Source organism: Acanthaster planci, linkage group LG19, assembly GCF_054643075.1.
Source record: "Acanthaster planci isolate LZ-2023a linkage group LG19, COTS_SCS, whole genome shotgun sequence".
NCBI classification, from domain to species: Eukaryota; Metazoa; Echinodermata; class Asteroidea; order Valvatida; family Acanthasteridae; genus Acanthaster; species Acanthaster planci.
Window position 1 is genome coordinate 2,613,102 of NC_141795.1, and position 6,000 is coordinate 2,619,101.

The following is a 6,000-nucleotide window of genomic DNA, read 5'->3' on the forward strand; positions in this document are numbered from 1 at the left end:
GTTGCCACTTGAAAAATGGCTGCAATCAGACTTCGGAAAAATCACTTTTTGGGGGGTGATTTTGTTTTGTGGGAATAATTAAAAATGTAATTGGTTAACCCACAAAAAATTGAAAAGAAATTGAAAGATAAGTGACCAGACAAGAATTTCATTTGTGTTTCAGAAATCTCAGGGATGTTGGCGTGCATGCTATTGGGCCCTGAACGGTGCTGATTTTACACTGTTTTCAATGGGGCTTGAATTAGTGGACTGGACCCCTATATGGCCGCAAATCACCTGCGCACTCAAACGCGGATTTAGGTGGTAAGAGACGGCCGCGGGACGGAACTTGCGGAAGGTATCACAGCTTGTTCTGAAAAAAAAACGTACAACTTCGGGGCCCTCCAAATTTCTCTGTTTTCGAACAGTATTTGGGGGAGATCCTCTTCGGACAGCGGAAATATCTTCTAAAGTCGCTATAAGAAAATAAAGACAGTGAGCTTTTGACACTTGAGAAACTTTATACCAATTTTGTAAAATTGGGGTATGGGCATTCACTGTTTTCATGAGAGCTAATTTAGTGGCAAATTGTGTATTGACCAGATAAAGTAATTATAGGATTTTACGTTTGATCTTATTTTGCATATTTTATAATTTAACATGTTGAAATGTTTTAAATAATTTTAGTGTTTTAGTATTTGTTGTGTTAACGACAATTAGTACCCGTGTCACCCAACAGGGCAAAGCACTTGCTTAACTGATAAGACGACCCTGTATAAATTAAACAGAAAATAAATACAAATGAAAAGGAAACGAAAAAACGGAATTAAACAGCCAGTAAAGGAATTTAATCTCCACACATAATTTGAGTGAAATGCAGCATGATATAGCAAGAATGTGTTATATATTCAATAATCAGATGACTTGATGGGTTTTGCGACAACAAATTCTGTTTTCCTGTCTCCATGATTGCATGTATTCAAAAGTGTCAAGCAAGTGCCTGAAAGAAGATTGGAAAAAAAGAGGGCGCTATTTGTAATTACCGGTGATCGTACGATCATTAATTCGCGCATGGGATACGATCAAATGGTGCACGATATGCGGCAGCACTTTCGACCGCATGTCCGATGTAGGGTCTACAAGCTCTACAGACTCTACACAATGTTATCGAATACGCCCTTTGCGAGTAGACTGACGCCTACCCTCCCGCCTAACGTCTTGGGCATTGGTGTGTAATGGGCACCGTCCAACACGTGCACAATTGCTTTGGCTCATCTGGCTGAGCTGAGGGTTGCCCGCGATTTTGCCCGCGATTTCATGGAGTAAAGGGAGGCAGAAATGTTTCCACTTTGCGGTACTCCGTTCCACGATAAACTGAACGAATTTTTGGATGTTTTTTAAGAAAGCAGTTTTTCTTGATGAATTGAAAAAAAAATACACCACGGGGCATGGCCGATTATCTCGCACTTTTTGGCGCACCTCATGGATCTATGTAATTTTTACGGAAACCTCTTCAGAATGATGATAGGAAACTCAAAAATAAAATCCACAATTCCGTCGCGAACCAGTTTTAGCAAAAAACGCCACCCAAAATTTCAAATTTTCACGTTTTGGGTGCAGGAAAGTGCGACATGAAATATTACGTCATCGTTTTTACACGGCCAATCAATGAGACTTTTATGGTCCAAATTGAGGGTTTTGCCTTTCTCCAAGAAGAGTTGGATGAAGTTCCTCGAGTGTGCCGGCAGGTGGAAAAATGTGCAGGAATCGGCAGAGGCTAAAATCGTTGAAAAAGCAGAGATGAATCTCGGCTTGTCCTTCACGTCCAGTGCACACGTCATACACGCAGACATGGTAGAAGACGTAGCGCTGTCAAAGTTAGGCCTAACACTCCCGATGATCAACTCTTTAAGGTAGCCTGTTTATAGGGCAAGTATAGTTCTTTTATTTTTATAAAGCGTTTTGATACGTCCCCGTCGATAAATGCACAAGCTCACAGGAGGCAGTAGTAGTAGGCAGGAATTATTTGAGTCCATTCCTGACTTCAAAATAAATTCACGTGTTCGTCATTAAAGTAACACTGACTAAAGTCATTTAAGTGTCTGACCACCATGATCATGACCACTCTGGCTGCAACTTGTATTCTTATGCAGGGTAGGCTACAGTACAACCACAACGTACATTATAAGTTTTGCTCACTTCCAGTGAATGCCTTTTAAAATTTGGAAAAAGTTTCATATAGGCCTGCAAAGTTCATTCAGTTTTGTCTTTCATAGGCCTAATCAATCAGTCCATAGAAATCAATTACAAGTCAGGAAAGTCAATATTAGCAGTGAGAGAGTACAAGCATTTTCAATGAAAACAGAATTGTATCAGACCAGTCTCATACGGTTTGTAAACAGGATGTCAAGCGAACTTTGTATATGGAACTCTTTCCTAAAACTTTTTTGCCTTGACAATGATAGGCCTTTATTGTAGTAGTCTGTCCTGTGTAGGCCCTAATATTGTAATAATATCCTATGCTACCAAATCTTTTTTTTTAACACAGGGATTTGGATACCACCAGAAAAGCTACATGTATAAACGCTTCTGTGATGTTACCTTGATAGGCCGTGCTGAACGACATCCAAAGAAGCGACCACCTGAGAGTGAAGGTGTGTACCTCTTCATTTTTGTATAGAGTCATCACTGGTTGTTGTCACAATTTCAATAGCACCGAGCATGCAGAAAAACTAACTACGTGACTTCACATGTTGTTGTTTCATAACCTGTTAGAATTGATAATCTGTGAGTTTGTTTTGTCATATATTAACAGAGACCTTTCATTACTCATGTTTGTGCGTACTTAAGTGGATGGTTTCAACTGTACAACCATTCTTTTTTTTTGTTTCATTGTTGGAAGGTCCGATCACAAGACTATATCTACTGAAATTTTAAAAAATTGGCATTTTGGAATTGTCATGTATCTGATTTGCTACTGTTCACAGAGGTTTTAAGTGCCCGCAAACAAGTTCAGTAAATCATTTGCATTTTTTGAAGCTGTTGCTACTATAGTGTCACAGTATGCTTGAGACTTTTTTATCAGATTGTATGTGATAAACACAAATACAGTGTCATCTCGCTACTCACAATCTCGCAGGTAAAATGCAGTCAGCCTATCGTAAATATCGTAGTGTGGAAACAGCTCTTCTGCGTGTTTACAATGATTTGCTATTGGCTGTTGATGAGGGTCGAGAGGCCGTTCTTGTGCTGCTTGATTATTCAGCAGCCTTTGACACAATTGATCATCATGTCTTGCTACAACGCTTACATCACCGCTTTGGCATCAACGACTCTTCCTTGGAATGGTTCACTTCATATTTTGCAAACCGTCAACAATCTGTGCTAATCAATAAGATTTCATCTCCCTCGCATAATGTTAATACCGGAGTGCCACAGGGATCTGTCCTAGGTCCACTATGCTTCACAATGTACACATCCCCACTGGAAGATCTCATCGCATCATACGGCGTCAGCTGCATGATCTACGCTGACGATATTCAACTCTACGTCACCATGACAGAGCAGCAGCGTCCTGACGTCATTCAGCGACTAGAGTCATGTCTCTCACCCATACAATCTTGGTCCACTGCCAATAAACTCAAATTGAATAGCGACAAAACTGAAGTCATCCATATCACCTCTTAGTTTAAGCACCATACTCCAATTGAAAGTCTTCGCATCTCTGACTGCTGCATCAGACCTGTCACCTGCGCCCGTGACCTTGGAACCATCATCACGTCAAACCTCCGAATGCAAAACCAGGTCAACAACATATGCCGCTCTTCTTATCTAGCTCTCCACAAGATTAGACAAATTCGAAATTTCCTTGACAAACAAACAACGGAAAAGCTTGTCCATGCTTTTATCTCCTGCCGCCTTGATTTCTGCAACAGTCTACTACACTGTATCCCCGATTCTCAAACCTCGAAACTTCAGCGCATTCAGAATTCAGCCACCAGACTTGTTACCCGTTCATCATCTAGGCAACATATAACTCCTATTCTGCGCAGCCTTCACTGGCTACCTGTCAATGAGCGAATCGTTTTCAAGATTCTACTCCTCACTCAAAAGTGCATCCATGGTTCAGCACCAGCATACCTCCTTGAACTTATTCAAGTACATGTATACGAGCCACAACGCACCCTCTGTTCTAGTTCAACATTGCTGCTCAGTACACCTGTCACTCGCACTAAGACTTATGGATATCGTTCATTCAAGTATGCATCACCATCGCTGTGGAACTCTCTCCCACACCATATCAGAACTGTCAAAAATGAAAACGAATTTAAGTCACTACTTAAAACTCACCTGTTTCATTAATTGCTTTATTTCATAATATTACTGTGAAGCGCATTGAGATGTGCTGTGTGATGCGCTATATAAGAAATGTGTTATTATTATTATGTGGAGTCATTTTAGATTTTAATTGAAAATTTTGGATTTTGCCTTTTCAGGAAGCCATCAAATACCCAGTCTTTAGAAGAATTGGTGACGATTTCACAGTGACGACGGAGATCATTGCAGGAGTTGAGGAGTTCGTCTGTCATCTATACAAACAGTTGGATTGTTCTGATGTGAACACTGCAAGGTACATGTTGATCTGAATTACATGTAGTGCTTTTTTCTGATGTGAAAAAAGTTAGAGAAACTATACGGCTACTTTTAGAGTGACCATCACAAAATGTCCTATTTTGTATTAGGGTATTACTTCCTTTACTTGGAATACAAAATGCTTTCAAATTAAGATTGTTTTCAGAGAATTGTATTCTATCCCAATATTCAAGTTACACAAAAATTGCTCACACTAATAAATCCGAAGGTATACATGTGCACTCAAAGTTTTCCACGAAGTCCTTATTTTCAAACATTGAGTTTGGTTGTGTTTTGCAACTAATTGAAATCTAAATAGATTCATGTAACTGATTGTTGTGCATATTCAGAAAAAATCAAGTTTCTAATCATAATTGATGCTTTTCAAGCCAAAAGACATTTCTCTCAATCTATTTGTCCAGATACAACCTGTTGCAGATGGGAACTGGGATGAAGTTATCAATGCCTCCAAACAAGGATGCCTTGTGCCTTCATGTCAAGAGGGCAAACTACCAAGCAGCCATATACAAGAGAGCCCTGGATCCGCATCCTGTGGTACCATCTCCACACGGACATGGATGGAAGGTCAACAGCGATGACATTTTCATCCACTGGATGGATCTTCCACCTGCTCCCAACAGTGTTATGGAATTAGCCCATTGTCCGTGCAAAAAAAGCCAGTGTGCCAAAGGAAAATGTAGCTGTCTTGAAAACAACTTGCTATGTACCGACTTGTGCAAATGCAGCAACTGTGAGAACATGCAAAGTGACCAGCAGTGTACTCTACCAGAGAGTGATGATTCCGATGTTGACGAGTACTCTTAATCCTTACAGCTTTCTTCATAAATCCTGTAATCGTTCGCATGAATTAAATTTTACTCTGTCAATCCTGAAAAATTTTTGGAGCATGTTAATTGGAGGTTTACCCTCTGTCTCAGTCCTTCAAAATTATCGTTTATTAGCTATCTTTGTGCTTAGGCAGGGCAAGTGGCATTCTAAAGCAGAGTGATTGCTTCCCAAATAAATTTGGGATGGATTTATATGTATGCAGGACTTGGAGCATTGACAGTGGGTTTCCAAAGATAATACATTTGATGAGGATGTTTTGAGGCAAGTAGAAAAGCAATGTTCATTTAGGCCACCGTTTAGAAATGATGCCCAAGGTTTGCTTCAGACTATGACGAACCTCGAACCAAGACTAGCCGTAATGTGACTGTATGCCATCATGATAAATATCCTTAGTAGTTTGGAATAACCCTTCTGTTGTGTGAACAGAGACAATTTCACAAACCAGCTCACCAGAATTTTCTGTGTATTTATGCTAGGTTCGTATGTGACAGCGAGTATGCCATTGTGGTAAATTTCCTTATTATTTTGGGAAAGCCTTTA

General features: G+C 40.0%; 1 long non-coding RNA gene across 1 annotated transcript; it reads left to right on the forward strand.

Annotated features, from left to right (window-relative positions):
* Positions 1 to 1,253: 1,253 nt before the first annotated feature.
* Positions 1,254 to 5,050, forward strand: LOC147795956 (uncharacterized). Its single transcript, XR_015423377.1, has 4 exons — positions 1,254 to 1,908; positions 2,528 to 2,633; positions 4,476 to 4,609; positions 5,034 to 5,050. It is a non-coding gene; the product is annotated as an uncharacterized LOC147795956 (long non-coding RNA).
* Positions 5,051 to 6,000: the final 950 nt, after the last annotated feature.